The sequence below is a fragment of the Taeniopygia guttata genome, chromosome 1 (assembly GCF_048771995.1).
Source record: "Taeniopygia guttata chromosome 1, bTaeGut7.mat, whole genome shotgun sequence".
In the NCBI taxonomy this organism is placed as follows: Eukaryota; Metazoa; Chordata; class Aves; order Passeriformes; family Estrildidae; genus Taeniopygia; species Taeniopygia guttata.
Window position 1 is genome coordinate 32,152,305 of NC_133024.1, and position 18,241 is coordinate 32,170,545.

General features: G+C 39.7%; 1 protein-coding gene across 41 annotated transcripts in view; it reads right to left on the bottom strand.

Moving 5' to 3' along the window:
- TENM4 (teneurin transmembrane protein 4) overlaps positions 1-18,241 on the bottom strand; it is a 1,535,912-nt gene that overhangs the window by 766,295 nt on the left and 751,376 nt on the right. The gene's annotated exons all lie outside the window — the stretch shown is intronic.

Genomic DNA, 18,241 nt, shown 5'->3' on the forward strand with positions numbered 1-18,241 from the left:
GTGAAGGAAGATGCTGAAGCTGTTCTCTTTACATAGAACATTCTCATCTGGTTCGCCTTGCTATATAGAAACAGACTCCAACATCTTCTGCCCTTGCCACCTGGGGTGCAGATCCTGGTCCCTTTGTCCACAATCTACATTAAAGGAAAGTATAGCAAAAAAAAAACCACCTTTGATGGAGAACACTGCTACCTTAAGCCTGAATTATTCGGAAATACCAGTCTGATTTCACAAGTTATAATTCTCCTTCTTGTTTGCTACACCAGTGGTTTGTTCCAATGCCTTTCCCCAGGAGGCTGAGCCTGAATTGTATTCCAGGGGCAATTCAGAAACTAGAAAGCAAGCTGGGCCTCATTTTTGAAAATTAACATTTAACTTTAATTGTTCCTTCCCACGCTACTTTGGAAATTATTCCTCTGTGCAAACTGAACAAGAAAGGAAAAGGTCACATTCAAATGTAGATTTTAAAAAACCCTGAACTTTAGCTCTAGTTTACCACCTTGTCTTCATCTTAAAAATAGCAATAAAACCAAAACAAACCTTGTCTGCATGCCTGCTTTACATTAGAGTCTTACAAGAAAAGTTATATGCTGTCTGTTTCTTTGCTTAAAAGAAAAATAACCAATTTGCTCTTGTGTGGTTCAGAGGAAAATAGCCTTGAGAAAATGTTATTGATGTAGTGTATTTATGTAGGGTTGCATGACAAATTATGCCATCAGCAAATAAGGTCAGAGTAGCAGAGTGAATTACTGGCAAAAATAGGTTCCTTGCAAAGGACAAAGGTTCTTTTAAATGCATATAAACCTTGAAGCCATATGAGAAGAAATAATACAGATTCAGTGAGGAATGTAGTATTTTAAACCTTCCCAAAAGTCCATATGATTTTTTTTGTGGACGACATCCTTCCTTTTTCAGGAAGGATGAAGAGGTCCGCATGGCACAATATCTGCCTGTGGTTACTGGGAGGCAGTTTAAGGGCTTCCTTGAAGTGTGGTTTAGCTACTTCAGTTAGATTTTGGACCCTGCCTTCAGAGGAGAAAACACTGTATTTAGGGATGAATTCCTACTGCGTCCCATGGAGTCCTAATGTAGTTTTCTACAGTAGGGAAGAAGGAACACAACAATAGATGCCAAACAACCTGCTTAATCACAAGTATGCACAAGAGTACACTGCAGAGAAGAGCACACTATTTAATTTTCAACAATGAAGAATTCTGCTTTACAGTTCTGGATATTTAATGTAATTCCTCATCTGTCTGAAAACTGTTTAGCACAGGTGCTGATAAATTATTCCTAGTGCACTTCAAGCCTTTCTGTGAATCATAAAAGCGAGTTTTGAAGGTTTATTTCTGGACAAGATCTAGGTTGGCCAGGTTATAGCATCAGTTGTTTAAGAAAAAAAAATCATAATCATATTAATTTGATAAATAATCTTTAAATAAATAAGCATATTAAGCACGTCAACAATGCTTTGCAGTTGCAATTGACAATAGGATTTTTTAAAAGAGCAAAGTCATTGCTTATCAGATGCTCCAGGGCCCTCAAGCTACGTATTTCACACTAGTCATTCATGACAATGCAAACATTGGAGAAGACATCAGAAAGGTCTTCCCCTTATTAGGGATGCCATAACTTTTGGGATAGAGCAACACACAGGATGAGTTCACAGGTACAGCCAAAGCCAGGACTGTATTTGCTGGTCTGATGCAACCTCAAGACCATCTGCCTATGGTGAGTACCAGCTTGACAGAACTGATACTGAAGAGGGTGAATCTGAGTGGCCCAGAGATGAGCCTGTGAAAGAGCTGAAACTGTCCTTGCAGATGGTGAAAGTCCCCAAGGCAATCTCCATCCTAATCCCATACCTGACTGGCAGCAAACACCATGGTTGCATGTGTACAATCGTACACATGGGGGCTTGAATCCTGACATGCGATGATCTCTTCTGCTCCCAGAGTGTTTGTCATCCCAGGCAACAATTAGACATTGCTGATAGGATCACAAAGTATCCTGAGTTGGAAGTCCCTCACCAGGATCACTAAGTGTGACTCCTGGCCCTGCACAGAACACACCCAAGATGATCAAGTACAGTCCGAGATCTGTTCCTGATACTTTGATCTGTTCCTATTACTTTGACACTTTGGGTATCCAGAACTTATTTTCAGGGCTTAAGAGCCTTGCTAGGATATCACTGGGCTGCATCTGGGACTGGCTGAGGTTGTTGGGATGGGCCCTGGGTGGTGAGACACTGCTCTGCTCTGAGCAGATGCCTCTGTCTTCTCCCAGCCCAAGAGCCACCAACTCTTACGCCCTCAACTCCTACTGTGGGTGACAATGGGCAGTTCGGAAACAAGCATTTAACAACTGTTCATTCCAGATAAGAACTTTCGTCTTTCAAACCTTTAAATATCATTGCTGAACTATCACTATCAATCACTATCACGATAGTGAATCATGCAGTATGGTCACTGATGTTAAACTGACAGTCAAAACTGTTTTTTTATGATTTACACTGCTCATTTTTAGCTTTCCAAAACTTTGTAAAATCACCTCTTACTTCCGTGGCATATAACACTGTCACTGTGCTTTTGGCTACTTGCTGAATAGGACTAAAGAACATTTCTGCCCTTTGATTGTGGCCTAAGAACAAAAATCTATGAAACAGGTTTATGCAACAAGACAGTAGAAGGGGACTTTAAGCAGTGTGATTGAGAAGAAATTGTCTTCTTTACAGAGGAGGCAGGTGCTTATATATATACAGTCCATAATTATAGGCTAAGAAATAAGTCTTTAGAGTGCTGTGGTGGATCAGCTGTTGAAGTAATAACCTGTGAGAATGGGTTCCTCGACTGCAATCTTGATTTATAATCAGCTTCTAATTTAGTGGTAAGTAAGATCTTTCTGAGTCAAAATCCAACACCTTTTAAAGGTGCTTTTTGCTGATGTAACTCAATTGATTCTAATGGAGTCACTTTCACTTTACGTCAATGAGAGTGAAATTGGGATATCATTACAGTCTCAGTTAACTCATCTACCAAGTAGATTCAGTTTATCGATCAGAGCTAGGGGACAGTTTAGAGCTGGAATTTTTATTTTATTCTTTAAAACCACAGCTTTTTGTAATTAAAAAATTGGTAGGAAACATGACAACTGTTCTTTTTTAAAGACTGAAAAAACAATGTGTTGGACTCTTGCACTTACAAATTGTATGATTTTTATAGAATCATAGAATCATTAAGGTTGGAAAAAAACCTTTAAGTTTATGGAGTACAGCCACTTACTTCTGAAAGCAGGCAAGGAAATGTGACAGGAAATCACACCTTTAAAAGTTGTGATTTTTTTAAACTTTCAATTCCTTGACAATAATGTTTTGCTTGTTTATTTCAGCTCACATATCAAGATGTGAAAAAATACTGAAATACCAAATTTTCCTCAAGGCAGTGTTTAAAATGCTATTCACATGACAAGCTGAACATGCGTCAGCAGTGCCCTGGCAGCCAGGAGGGCCAACAATATCCAGGAGTGCATCAGGCACAGCATCGCCAGCCGAGCAAGGGAGGGGATTGTCCTGCTCTGCCCTGAGCTGGGGTAACCTCACCTCAAGGGCTGGGGACAGTTTTGGGCACCACAGTATAAAAAAGACATTAGGCCACTAGAAACCATCAAAGGGCGGGCCACCAGGGTGGTGAAGGCTCTGGAAGGGAAGCCATATGAGGAGTGGCTGAGGGCACTTGGTCTGTTTAGCCTGGAGGACAAGAGGCTGAGGGGAGACCTCATTGTGGTCTGCAACTACTATGGAAGCAGAGGGGGTGGCACTGATCTCTTCTCTGTGGTGATCAATGTCAGGACCCAAGGGAATGGCTTGAAGCTGTGTCAGAAGAGGTTGAATATTAGAAAATGATTCTTCACCCAGAGGGTAGTTGGACACTGGAACAGTCTCCTCAGGGAAGTGGTCACAGCACAATTCTGTCTGAGTTCAAGAAGTGTTTGGACAATGCTCTCAGGCAGATGATGTGACTCTTGGGGATAGTCCTCAGAAGGGTCAGAAACTGGACTCAATTATCTTAATGGGTCCCTTCCAACTCAGGATATTCTATAATTTGGTGATTCTATAATCTCTAGTTCTTATTTGCGTTATAAATTGATGGCTCAATTTAGGTCTTAAAAAGAAAAAAAGGAAACTTTTGGGTAAAAAGAACTTAAGAAGAGTTAAACCTGTATTCTATTACAATTTCTTCTAAATATCAGTTACCCACATTCACCCTTCTTTTCATCCCATGTGACAAATTTCTATCAAGTTTTTATTCCCTTTAGGCTTCATGCTTTCTTGTGATGGACCATCTGGCATCTCTGGAGGAAAAGGCAGTCATAGAATCATAGAATGATTTGTGTTGAAAGGGACCTTAAAGATCATTTAGTTCCTACACCCCTGCCATGGGCAGAGACACCTCATGCTACACCAGGATTCAGAACCCCGTCCAACCTGGCCTTGTGCATGTCCCGGGATGGGGTATCCACAGCTTCTCTTGGCAACCTGTGCCAGTGCCTCACTACCCTCAAAGTAAAGGATTTATTTCTAACACCCAATCTAAACTTTCCCTCTGACACTTTAAAGCCATTCCCCCTTGTCCTATCACTACATGCACTTGCAAACCATTCCTTTCCAGTTGTCTTGTAAGTCCCATTCAGTTAAACAGTGGGAACCCTAGAGCAGCTCCATTTGGCTTGTTTGCAGAATCTAAAAAAAAAAAATAAATAAAAATCTGCATTTTTGTGTCTAGAAGGCTTTTTTTTGGTTTTTATTATTTCAATTTCTGTGAGCAGGGGGCAAGTTTTTACATCTTGATCCCAGCTTCAGTAAAAGTTGGAGGCAGTTTGGTTTTCTCCTTAATGCTACAGAAGAAAGGACCAGCTTACTTCTCTTGATGTGAAAAGGGGTATCTCATTTGCCTTGTTAGTTATAAGAAATTGTCACCATGGTACATAAAGAACCATTTAATATATTTACAGGGAAGCACGTAAATACTTTATCCCTGTGTTATGTATGACAAAGCAAAACCAGACAGACTGTACACTAGATATTAAGCATATTGAATGACTAATTTCCAGAAAGCCAAGATCAGGTGTCTGCTAAAATTAGCCTTGTTTGAGTTTATTATTATCATTATCATTATTATGATGATAATGACTGGACACCTGCTCAAGCACAGGTTAAATTGTATTAGTCAGTGTCTAAATATACACAGCATAAAAAAATCATTTTCTGACTACAGTGCTTATTGTCTCAGGATGAAATGAGAAATCAAAATGGGACAGAGAGGGAGCTACAGAGGGCTGAGATCCAGAGCTACACAAGGTTTGCAATACAACATCCTTAGGAGGCATCACAGACATTTTATGAGCTAACTATGCAATTGATCTGAGACCGCTACTATATTGAATAGATTTGTATCTTTATAGGTGGTTGTATATACACATACAAATATTCATTATACAGTTTCACAGAGGTTTGCAAAAAAATCTTTCTGTCCTTGCAAAGAGTCAGGTAAAAAGCACCAAGGTGTCTTTTTGAAGGTATTGCACATAAGTTCTAAAGGTGGATTTTTCTAACTGGTAGCTAAGAGACTGTGTCTTAGTGGGTGGTAAGTCATGAAGATTCTGGAAACTGAAGATTGATGGCTTTGTTTAATGTTATGCAAGAGCAAATAAAGGAATGTCTAGAACTGAGAATATCAGGAAAAAAAAAAAAGGAAGGCTAAGGGAAGCAACATCCTTAACAAAAGCAGAAGTTACCACATTTTACTTCACAAGACCAAAAGATCAAATAATAAGTAAAACAACTGAGCTGTTGCATGACCACAATAGGTACAATTCAACTGATGTGAAAGGAGGATACTGAAAAAGGCCTAAGAGGTTGTTGTGGACTAAGCATGAATCAGTGTATTGGCATGAGAATACAACAAAACTGTTCCATAAGGACAGCAAGATAAAAGAAACAAGTATCTTTCTTTATTAACTCCCAGTGAGGCCACACTTGAAATAATGGTCCAGTTTAAGACCTCCCTATTTTAAAGGAAAAAAATTGGAAGGAATGTGGCAGACACTGCCAAGATTATAACTAGCCAAGGCAAGTGACGTATGAGGTGAGTTTGAGAGAACTGAGCTTGTTTAGTCTGACCAAAGAGACATTCCATAGCAGTCTTCAACTTTGTGAAAAACAGGAATTATCCAGGGTGGATATGGAATCCCAGTCCTTGTAGTTTTTCTATATTTGTCTAAAGTCGTGGCTGACTTGATCTGGTTTTGGTGGTGGTCCCAGTCTGGGTGGAAAGTTCAACCAATAACCTCCAAAGGCCTTCCACCAGCATTTTTAGGAAGAGAGAGCAGTAGCTATTTTGCTACCAATGGTTCACCTTTTTGAGGAACCAGAGAAAGCTATCTGACCCAGACAACTACATGTAAGAACAATTCTGATTAAGTGATGAAAATTATACAAACCACAAGACTGGTATTTAATAAAGTATTCCTGAGCATCGCTTTGTCACATAGCATTAATATGTTGAAAGGGTCCTTTAGTCCTGTGCCATATAGTCCCAAAATTGCCTGTCAGATATGGGTCAAGCCAACAGGGAAAGTGAGCTTTCAGGGATAACAGTGCCCACTAAATTCCTAAGAGTTCCTGTCCATTTCTATTAGGATCAACATCCATGAATAAAATATGAAAAGAAGACCATATGTGATCCTGCACAAAAATTGAAAAAACTGAAGAATTGCAAAGCAGCAGTGCATGGAACTGCATTGACTCAAAGTAGAAGTTTGGGAGATTGAGTCATTATAAGAATAGGCAATAAAGTTGATTCCTTATGTTTTGAGTTTTAAAGCATGACTGAATGTCTTTGTAGGCCATACTAAGGAGACACTGTTAGTGATGTATTTACAAGGAAAAATGGACAAGAGGGGCATGTAGGAGGACAATTTTTAGGTTATGATGATTCCTTTGGGGCTCATGTTTGTGCAGAATTATTAGGGACATGTCTAATAAAACATGCAGCATCAGTCAGACGTGCAGACCAACAGTCTGGCTAGATCTTCTGGCTTCTACCTTAGAAGCTCATCCCACTCAGAGACAATCAATACATGAAGAAAATGAAAAAATGGAGCATGGAACTTGAAAATGAAACCTCAAAAATGTGAGAATAATCCTCTGACACAAAGCTGAAGTTTGGCTTCCTGCATTACCCAAGGAGCATGATGGCCTCTCAGAGGTGTCTTTCCCCAGAAGCACAGGTTTCAATTTGCACCAGGCTCCCAGAAACTATTCAGTGAATTATCACAAAGTTATTAAATCCTCCAGGGCTCAACCAGGTTGCAGTTTAAATCCCACTGAGCACTGGCAGAAAGAAAGTGATAATTAAAAGAGAATGTGGTAAAGGAATGGACATCTATTTGAGATGTTGCCTGGTGTTAGGAAAAGAGGTGTGTTAATGTCCAAAAAACATATGAAACAATGTCAATTATAATGATGGTTTTGACCAGAAGGTACTCTTAAAGGGCATCTCTCTTCCAGAACTGAATCAAATTATTTAATTGCAATGCCAATTGGCAATGTTAATTAGCACAGTCCTTAAAAATCTCTTCCTTGAAGAAGCCCTTTATATGATGTATAACATGCCAATGTGATTCTAAGCCCTTACTTTTTTATGCTGCAGATTTTAAAAACAACTACCCTCTGTTCAGTACTGGCATTGCCAGGAAGAGCTGGAGTGCCAGGAAGAGCTGGAACACCAGCTCCTGTAAGGGCTATCTTGCTGCCATGGTCAGTCGAGCTGTTAAGAGGAGCCGCCTTTTGAAATAATAACAACAACAACAGTAATAACCGTGGTGGTGATGATGAGTGATGTACTAAACTACAGGAAAAAAAAGGTTCAAACAATGAAATCTGCCAAGTTAAAAATGAGGAGCACTGTGTAACAGTCAGCAACTCTAAGGCTACAAGCGCTCAGATACTAGTAGTATATGGGTACAGAAGTAATTGAAAAGGTAGGCTATGGTAGGTTTAGTTGCTGAAATCTTTTATTTCCCTAAAGATAGACACAGGTGGAAAGAAAAGTGACACAGATAGAGAACATATTTTATAAGATGAGATTAAGCCAGTTTATTCATTTAACAAGATGAAAATATTTATGGGGTATGATTGTAACATATACAAAATATCATTTCCCCTTCTCCCTCTTTATAATTATGTGGGGAAGATACAGATAAACTTGTCATTAACTTCACTGGAGTAGCTACTTTTCAGATATTTATAAGTTCAAGGGCAGGGTGACATAATAGCTCTCCAATAAAAAGACTAAGGAAAGGAACAGAGATTTGCAAGGAACTGAGATCTATAGGACTGAACACACTGCAACATCCAAGGCAGACTTAGGATAGAATTTGACCACTGTGACTGGAAATCCATTTCCATATTCTGCCAAAATATTTTTAAAGCCTGATATCTCCAAGGCATTAGCTTTTCTGTCTTGAAATGATCTGATGGATTTAGAGCAGGGAGATGATCTAGTTTTAAGCACAACACCAGAGAGAAGCAAATAGATTATGGAGAGCTGCAGAAACTGGGCAGCCTTAGCTCTTCAGTATTTTTTTCTGTGCCGTGGTTGGCTCTTGGATGCCTTTACTGGTCTTTCCAAATCAGTGCTACTCCACAGTGGCTTCATAACTCTTCACAAGCTCTTGTGGTAGTGAAGGGTCTGGAGCACAAGTCTGATGAGGAGCAGCTGAGGGAGCTGGGGATGTTTAGCCTGGAGAAAAGGACACTCAGGGCAGATATTTTTTGCTCTACGTCTACCTGAAAGGAAGTTGTAGCCATGTGGGAGGTCAATCTCTTCTAAGAAATAGCAGGTGATAGAACAAGAGGAAAAGGCCTCAAGTTGTGTCAGGGAAAGTTTAGATTGGATATTGGGAAAATTTTCTACAGCAAAGGGATTGTCCAGAATTGGAAGAGACTGCCCAGGGAAGTGGTTGAGTCGCCCTCACTGGAGTTATTTAAAAGATTTGCAGATGTGGCACCTGGGGACAGGTTTAGTGGTGAGCTTGGAAGTATTTGGTTAACAGTTTGATTCAGTGCTCTTAGAGGTCTTTTCTAGTCTAAATTATGCTTTTTTTTCCAAGTGTCAATTCTTATTATTACTGAACTTTCTTAGTGCTTTCCCTTTCTTAGTGCTCTCTTTTACTTCTGTCATCTTTTTCTCATTTTTAAAATGATATCCAGAACCTCACACTTTCAGGACTTGTTTTTCAGATAAACTTCATATACCAATGCTTAAAGCCTGGAAGCTCTTCAGATCTCACCAGCTGAGATTTCTCTTGGCATAATAACATCCCTTGCTGGCATGCAGTCAGTGAACCCTGCTAATATACCATCAATCCTGACTAGCCCTGGAGAAAGAAGAGTGCCGGGACTTGGCCAGAAAACTACTGCATTTGGCTTATTCCCAACTGGAGTTGTTTAAAACAGTCCCCAGGATGCTTTAACACTTGCCAAAGACAGCTCAAAAATCAGTGATCTGACTCGTTGAGCCACCCCATATCCTGCAGCTTCTGTGCCCAGTGGTCTCTGGGCACATCATGCAACAGGGGCCAGACATCTCTTCTGATCCCCTGCCACTGCCAAACTTCAGTATGATCAAAGCTCCCCAGCACACCTATTGCTCTGTCAAGTAGATTTTGAACACTGTGAAACAAAATCCTGAACTCCACACACTTCTGCACTTGTGTTTAGGAGGCACAATCTCCCCTTTCTGCACGTGCATTAATTGTCACACTATTATAAGCCAATAGTCGCTCTTCTTGTTATAAAGCAGAGTGTAGGTATTATGCAGCAATGTAATCCATTACCTTTTGTAAATTCTTTATTTTTTAAAACATGAGTTACTCTGAAATTAGTGGACAAATTTAGTATATGAGAGTTGCTAATTGTTGCCCTGGCTTTGTGGAGATAGTTAAAAAAGGTGCAAAAAAGTATAAAAGCTGTTGTCACTCTCTGTGTTTCCACTCCCTGTGCCCTCTGGATGCAAGCAATGACATAAGGCAATAAATTGTCTTGGCTGAGACTTGGCAACAGAATATATTCAAAAGTCCTTATTCTCCTCCACTAAACTGATCTGATTTATACCTTAAATCTGCTGAAATCAATATGAAAAGGCTAACTTTTAAATGGTAAAAGTTCTTTGTTCAGACACTGAGCCATCACCATGACAGTGTCCATTTTCCATGTTCAGCTGAATCAGTACATGTTTGCTTGCCAGCTCCACCAACTTAGCATGGACAGGGAACGTGCACTTAGCTTTGTTGGGAATGTTTATTCTGAACATCATTGCAGGGGGGTTTTTTGGGCCAAAGAACACAGGAGGGCTTGTTTGTCCTGAAATTCAACCTGTCATTCTGAACTCTAGGGATTAACCTTATTTTGCTAGTGGGTTTTAGCAGCTGCAGCTGGTAATTCTGTAACTTTTAACTTTTGTGGTTTTGGTGTGTGTTTTGTTGTTGTAGATGTTTGCTTGGTTTTTAGTTATTTGGGGTTTTTCTTCCCTTTTAATCTTTATTTTATTTTAAATTAAGCCACACCAGTATCTGTCTTGTTACTGTACTCAGGCCTTATCTTACAAAAAAATCTATCTAAAAATAGCACCCCAGTGTGCTTAGTAATACTGATGGACATGTTGAAAGCTATCTGCTGCTGGGATATGTGCTCTGTGCTCTGCAGATCCAGGGACCATAAACCCTTCAAGAAAGGGACATTATCTTCTATTCAGTTTTGCAGATTCTGTAAACATCTATCATGTTAGGTATAAAAGTTTCTTTTGGGTAGATGATGGCTTTCAGGCAAATACAGAGTCTTTTGGTCAAATTAAATGCCTTTAGGCAGCAGATTAGAATAATGTAGTCTAGTGGAGGTTATTCCTGGGCATGGCAGAAAGGTTGGAGGTACATGATCTTTAAGATTCCTTCCAATTCAAACTAATTTTGTAATTCTATGAATTTATGAAATACCATATTCAAATACCCAGCAATACATCCAAATCTGTTTCTACTAGCCTGATTACCACTAAAATACCAATTCCCTCAAATAAGGAATTTGTTGAAACTGCAGTAGTCTTTTTTAAAACTTAAAAAACCCTGTTTTTCAAAATCTCTTAAATTGTGTATCTCTGCCTTTATTATGGCTATGTCTCTTTCTATTAATCTTCCTTTATTTTTCCCATTCCACTCTTTCATTTGTAAGAAGCTCTCTTGAAATTTTACCACAGTTTACTTCTGAATCCTGGGGTACACCTTTTGTGCTGCACACACTTCCAACACTAATACACCCTGAATGTTCTTACTAATAGGACTTCCCAGAGGGACTAAAGGGTAAGGGACAAAAGTTTAAAGCCTGTTAGTCAAACACATGGGCATTTGTTTGTTAATGGCCTAAAGCCCTAATACAATGTCGGCACAGCACAGTGCATTTACATACCACAATAAAAATAATTTTACAACAAATTGTCACCTTAAATGCAAGAGTGTCAACATTTGGGGATAAGTGCATTATATTAGATCCAATTACTGAATAAAATAATGAAAATAAATGTTGACGGAAGACTTTTCCTTGTGTTTACAATGAGTGAGCAGCACCAAATAAACTTCTAAGCCAAAGCATCAACTGTCTGCAGAGACTTGACAAGCCTCCCAGTGATCTGATCCTCTGGTCCTGAAAAGTTAATAGCAAGCAGCAGAGGTCTTGCCAGATGCCATGTACTTGCTGTGACAAGCAACTAAGATTGTGAAAGACACTAGTAATGGTTGGAAATTAGACTGAAATGCATCTTGAACTGTCTGTACTTCCGGTTACATGGGAGAACTCATTGTGACCTTTCAGCAACCACAGGGGGATCAAAAAAATATTTAGAATGGTTTTTTTTTGCATGGGAAGACACCGATAAGTACATGGAGGAAAGGTTTTGAACTACAGGAAGATACAAGGAGAGGAGAGTTAGGCTAGATGTTAGGAGGTAGTTTTTATTCAGAGTGTAAGGAACAGGTTGCCCAGGGAAGCTGTGGATGCCACATCCCTGGGAGTGTTGAAGGCCAGGCTGGATGGGGATTTGAGCAACCTGGTCTAGTGGGATAGCATTTCTGCCCATGGCAGTGGGCTTAAACCTAGATGACCTCTAAAATAGTTTTCAATCCAAACCATTCTATGATTCTCTGAAAATATTACTCTCCCTTTGTTTACTGTTATCTGGGGAGAGGAGTCACTAGTCAGGACAAACCTGGCTGTATGCAGACTTTATCAAGCACAGTCAAAACAAAGACAGCATCTACAGCATGAGCAGGAGGAATAATTATGAAATCATACATAAATACATCCCTTTTGCCACAAAGAAATTTCTGCTCTGGGTCAGACCAGTGGCTCATTATATCCAGAAGGCAGTCTCTGGAAATCTCAGACACACGTTGCTTTGAGAAAAATATCTCTAAAAGTCTCTAACTCTAAAATTCCCTTTATTCTAACAGCTAATGCTTAAATTACACCCTAAAGCAGAAGTTTTGTATCCAAAAAGAAGGGACATGTGCACAGAGATCAATCTTGTCCCAGTACACATTTAGATGGTGGGTAGGCATGCCACCACCACCCCCCCCCCCCCCCCCCCCCGCCCCAGAGAGCCCAGCTTTATCTTCCTTCTCAAAGCTGTTTTTCTGGCAATATATTTCACAGGTTGCATATCCTTGTACCACATTTTCTTTGCCTACTTTTAATCTCTGAATTTTCTTCCTTATTCCTTTTTTATGTGCTAAGATACTTTGCAACATGTTTTACCTTCCCTGTGCCATTCCTTTTTTTATGCTTGCAGCATATATTGTAGATCTCTGAAGATGTATCCTTGCTCTTTCATGAGTCGTACAGTTTTTATATCCAAGTCAAAGAGTTAAAATTTGCTTAGACTGTGAGTTTAAATCACAAGCCAGATGAGATGGGTAAAAGCTTCCATGTGGCACAGGAAAGAATACAAAATAACCTTTTTAAAATAATCAAACCTCTCCATTCAGTGTGGCTGAAATTCAAGGAAAATGCCTATAGAGAAACATAAGCTTGTAGGAATCAGTCAACAATCTATGTCTGGTGTTTGCTGGATTATCTGTTATGCTTATTTGAGTAAAAAAGATAAGCTGTATTTAACAAACTCTTCCCAATCTACTTGTACTTGAACTAGAGAACAGGAAGACATAGCAACCAAAATCTGAACCTCTTATCTTTTGTCAGTCATGAAACCAGAGGCCCTGTGGGCAGAAGCCAATTGACAATGAACTTAAAGTGTGGAAAGACAGACAATTTTGCAGAACCACTGTTGTGCACAGGATATCGTGCGTGGTCAACCACAGACTGCACAAACAGTGGTGCTGGGCATGCCATGGACAGGCATATGGTCAAGACATGGGAATGCTGTACTGGGAAAAATAATTGCAGGCTTCAAATGGAGTCTTAGGGAAAATGGAAAGAATCAGAAAACTTGAAGATATAGCTTTTTATTCATCAGGCTCTTTCCAAAAATCTAAATAAATAAATTAATAAATACATAAATAATTGTGATGCACAGAAGGAAGCTGGACAAGATAAAGCAGGATCTCTGCTTCAACTCTGTTTCATCACTCACAACCTTGTGTGTAAGCAGACCAGTAACTGAAGGCTTGGACACAGATAGGGTTTTTCTTATAGGAAGAAAAGCACTTCCATTTCAAAAGCTGTGTAAAGACAAGCTACCAGGAATCCATTCCTGGGGGAAGGCAGGCCAAAGTTGACTTGGTTTCCAATAGTGCATTTGGGGTTTTGCTTATGGCTACTCAGATTATATTTTGGGGCAACTAGCACCCTCCAAAGCTCCTTGGTGCTGGCTTATGGAGTAGGACCTGTGTCCTTCCTGAGCTCCCTGCTGGGACATTGGTTATCACCCCTCATTTTCTACAATAAAGCTTTGGTGTGGGGGTCTCTGGGACCCTTCCTGCATCTCTTTCACTTTTTACTTCCACAACGAAAATGCTTGGTGCTCACCAGTGATATGAATGGCTCAATTGCTTGCATTTTGAAGAGAAACAAAGGTAAAATAGGTGCTAAAAATACAAGTGTTATCAGATCACAGGGATTGCTATCTGGATAGCTGCAATAAAGCTTAAGAGTCATAGCAATGTAACATCAGCTGCCTCAGAGTCAGGGTTTGTTTGCAGACTACCAAAAGTCTGGACATAAGGAATGAACACAAGTGCTTTTCAGACTAGAAATGTTGTCTCTGTCTCCTGCCAGCTACCATATCATCTAGGCAGGTTGGACAGTAACACACACTTCAGATAAGATGCACCACAATCCAAAACTAAGAATAACACCAACGTGCTCTCTAGAACAGATATATTTTCACATGAAAATAATAGTCACCTGTGTTTTATGTGACATTCATTGCAATATTCAGTTTACTGAATATTCAGTCCTTCCTTCATTGCACTTTCCTTATGATTAAGTCCTTATTTCCTGCCTGAATGTCTACGGTTTCGTACTTCACTTGTTTAGATTTCCTGCCAGCTTTGTTTTTTCATTTTGTGTGATATTAATTTGATGAGGTTTCCCATGTTTTAACCACTGTCTGCAAGCCAGGAACGTCAAAAACTCCATGTTTCTTTGCAAGATAACAAAATCACGAATTAAGAAGGATGCAACAAGACAAAGAAATCAGTTCTAAACTAAAAGAAGGGGAGGGATTTAGATTAGACATTAGGAAAAAGTTCTTTACTCTTCATGGTGGGGCACTAGAACAGGTTGCCCAGAGAATGTAGATGTCACATCCCTGGAAGTGTTCAAATCCAAGATGAATGGGTCGTTGAGCAACCTGGTCTAGTGGAAGATGTCTCTCTCCATGGTAGGGGGTTGAAACTTGAGGATTTTTAAGGTCCCTTCTAACCAAACCATGCTATGATTCTATGAGTTATTTCCAAGTAAAAGAGAGAAAGAAAGAAGTAAATATGCCCTTATTTCTTTAGAAGACTCTGAGCCAACCTATCCAAACAGAATTGTTTTGTCAAAGCTCACAAGAAAAGAGAAAAGAGCTAGAAAGTTCTTAAGGGTTTTCCAAGGTGGATCAAATTCAGAGCTCTGTTGAGACTCTGAGATTCATATGTCTTTCTAAAGGGTTGCTCGAGGCCTCTGCAAGAATTGTCCCTACCTGTTGCTGACTGTGTCCTCAGATGATTAAATCACTTCACTGAATCAGTTGTCTGGGCAGTTTTATAGATGCAGCTGTCAACCCCAATACAGGAAAGGTAACAGCACTCTGTCTCTCAAGCCAAATATTAAGTATGTGCTCTGGGCTCTGAAGTGCTGAAATGCACAGGCTAACACCATACTGCAGATGCTCCCAGAAGGTTGAAGAGCTCATTCCTGTGGTCAGAGTGCTTGGCTGAGGCTTTATGAGCAAGCAGCAGGTGGGATGAGGGTATCCTCAGTAGAAGGCTCACATAATCTATCTCCTGTGACCATGTGTTCATTTTTCTCCAAAAAAGGAAAGGATGATCATGTTGCAGAGGGTCCTTTGGTTACATTGTTCTTTGGGCCAGGCCTCAGGGGGTGCACAAATGGGCTCTGTTTCTGTTGCTCCCTGTCAGACATCCACAGCAGCATCTTTTTCATGCCACTACCATATTCATGTGGACCATTGCAGCTGAGGTCTGTTCTGTGTCAAATTGACATGGAAGAGTGTATTAACAGTAAGGGACAGTAGGTAGCTTCCAGGTAGCTATTGTCAGTTGTTTCTCTCTGCTCGGTGAGAGTCTTATAGCAGTGATCTGTTTTCAGCCTCAGATATTGCCTGGCTTTCCAGAAATAAGGCATTTTTTTCCCTGAATTTCTCTTATTCAGCTGCATAATTCAGCTGATAATCCTCTCCTGTTTTGCCTTGTACTCAGAACCAGCGACCAAAAATCTGTACATGGTTCCAGACTAAGTGTTTTTCAAGTATTATCAGGATATTTCCTTTGGCAGATTACAAGCACAGGGAAGGGAGGCAAATGCTGTGTAACACAGCACCTCAGGTGTAAACCCAGTGCCAGTGCTGTAACACTGCTCCCCACTGCTGCTCATGGCAGTAGAAGTCAGAGAAGGTCCATATAGTTACAAAGAATGAATAAAAAATAAATTCCTATACCTTTATTGATATTCTGTGTTATATCAGTATTTATGGATATTATACATTATATTAATATATTGAAAAATATATAAAATATGCTGAGAGGTAGTAGCAGGGTAAGCAAATTTAAAGAAAAATAACTTTCTGATAATGGGATAAAATCTGATAAAAACTTTATCCTATCATCTGAACAATGGTGGAAACTACGTCATATAAAGCAAGACTAGAGTTTCTCTCCTCTCTCTCTCACCTGTTGAAATAACTTGTAAGAAAAATCAGCATGTTACCTTGGTGACCACTGAGCAGTGGTCAGTTTTTTCCTCTGCAGCTGTTTGATATCATAAGAATGTTTTTGCCCATTTTTATGTTTTTTTTTTTTTTTTAAATAATCTATTAGCAATAAAATAGGTTATCTCAATTCCACAGAGGTCAATACATGTGAGAGTCAATGGACTCCATTATCTGTGTGACAACATATCCACAGTAATACCTACAATCATTGCCCTAAAATGAGACATTAAGGCAAATGTAGTTAATGAGAGGCTCTTCACCACTCATACCCCCCAAAGCATGTGCTGTCAAGATTTACTTTCCCATGCAGCCATTTTAAACTTTCTCCTATGAAAAACCCATACTGGGAATAGCTGGCAGTGGTGCCTTTGCAGCCTGCTACAGGTAACCTTAATCCTTAGCAACACATCTTGTCTCTGTCACAGAGAGGTCGAAGCAGGTCCACAACTGCTTGTTTCCATCTTCCCCTGAAAATGCTGACCCAAGAGTTTTCCCGCAGCCAATCTAAAGGACAGTGTCACTGTCAGGTATTTTGGAAGTTATCCATAATACATAGACCTTTCCTTGCAGCTCTGTGTCAATATCTCATGCCCTCAGTTTTAAATCTTAACCAAAAGGTAAGGAAGCCCTTCTGAGAGTAGAGCAATACAGGCCAGATATTATGCTGGAAAAGATTATATTATATATGATCCCGAATTTTTGGTATCAATTTAATTTCTGTCTGTTATAACTTCTACCCCTCTCCTAACTGTTTTCTATAAGGTTGTGCAGTTTTTTTCTTTTCTACTCTACTCATCTCTCCTGCCCTTCAAGAAGAAGAGGTAACCACTAAGATTTAGAGTTTGATGGATCTATGACTTCCTGGTACAGGAGAAGACCTGCAGCAATAAATTTCATTAAAAGGCCCAAATATGGGCCTGGTTTTGTGTTTCAATTGGAAATTGGCCACTGCTAAGCCTCTCCTTAGTCATATTATGTCAATGACTTCTTTCCCTACTTTCTCTATATCCAGCCAACACAGCTGAACCTGAACACAGAGTTTCTTTGTAGCATCTATTCACCTCTTTTTATGTTTAGTCTTTGTTTGCCTGATCACCCATGCTTAATAAGCAAACAGCCATTTTCCTCTATAAACACCCCTTTAGGAAGTTCTTAGCACAAAAATCCACAAAGGTGGGAAAGAAAAGGGCATTTTTCTCCTGAGTTTAATGAACTAAACATGATATCTCTTACCACAGATTCAAGGAATAACATTATCAAAGAATCATAAATCATTACAATTGGAAAAAAAATTTCCAAGATTATTGAGTCATCCATTAACCCAGCACCACAGTGGGGATCAATAAACCGTGTCCTCAGGTGTCACATCTGCACACCCTCCAGGTATGGCCATTACACCACTTCCCTGGGCAGCCTGTTCCAATGAGTGAAAACCCTTGCAGTGAAGAGATTTTTCATAATATCTAGTCTAAACTTCCCCTAGCACAACATGCACCATTTGTGGGAACATACTGAAGAGCATATTTTAAGCCCATCTCAGGGGATGTAACTTGTAAAAAAGCTCCTTCACCTACTACTGGCTGTGTGCTGGACATTGAGGAACAGCAAGGATAGCCATTTTCCATCCTAAATGCCTCTATGTTTCTATAAATCTGAGGAATATCAAGGATAGCCATTTTCCATCCTAAATGCCTCTATGTTTCTATAAATCAGAAGAAACCTTCAGTCTGGTAACAATA